Raw genomic sequence first — 803 nt, 5'->3', positions numbered from 1 at the left:
GTGGTTTCATTTCTTAATCTCTATTAGGAGAGGAGGAATGAATTTTCAAAGCGCGCATTAACTCCGAACAAGTTCTTCTCAAACAAAAATTAATTTCTCCCCTCCCTAATTGAGATGAAATAATGAAAACAAAACTTACCGATTGAGAATTATATTTTCAATAAATGACATCGGTGTCATTTCTTAATCTCAGTTAATCTCAGTTATCTCAGAGGAATGAATGTTCAAAAGCGCGGAGAAACCCCGAACGGCTTTCCGACGTCGAGTGAGCCAGGAGGGGCTTTCCCGATTAGAAAATTCATTTCTCCCCCCCCTAATGAAGATGAAGGAATGAAACCGATGCCGATCGATAGAGAATTAAATTCTCAATAAATGCCGGCGGTTTCATTCCTTAATCTCAAGTAGGAGCGGAGGAATGAATTTTCAAAAGCGCGGAGAAATCCCGNACCGAACGGATCTCTCCGACTAGTCCAATGAACGTCGGTCTAACATACGAATGTTTGCGATACAGGCTCCATTTTTTATGGAATTTGTGATTTGGGCGTATGAAACTAATGGCGGATATTTAAGGTTCCCCAAGTTTGTGCGGGGGTTGAAAAAGCCAAAAAACTACCCCTGAAAACAGTTTTTTGGAAATAACTGGTGAATAGCGCGCTGTGCGTCCAAAAATGTACTACACAAAGTTGTAGAGATCACAATTCTACACAAAAAATGTTCAGGGCACTTTACCCCTATTCGCAACCGTTCATCCCGTAGAGCCACGTGAAGATCAGATGGGGAAAAAAAATGTTTTCCATTAAAAA

This window comes from Diachasma alloeum, unplaced genomic scaffold, assembly GCF_001412515.2.
Source record: "Diachasma alloeum isolate Michigan unplaced genomic scaffold, Dall2.0 Dall_scaffold_00730, whole genome shotgun sequence".
In the NCBI taxonomy this organism is placed as follows: Eukaryota; Metazoa; Arthropoda; class Insecta; order Hymenoptera; family Braconidae; genus Diachasma; species Diachasma alloeum.
The sequence above is the reverse complement of the archived record's forward strand: the minus strand, read 5'-3'. Positions refer to the sequence as shown.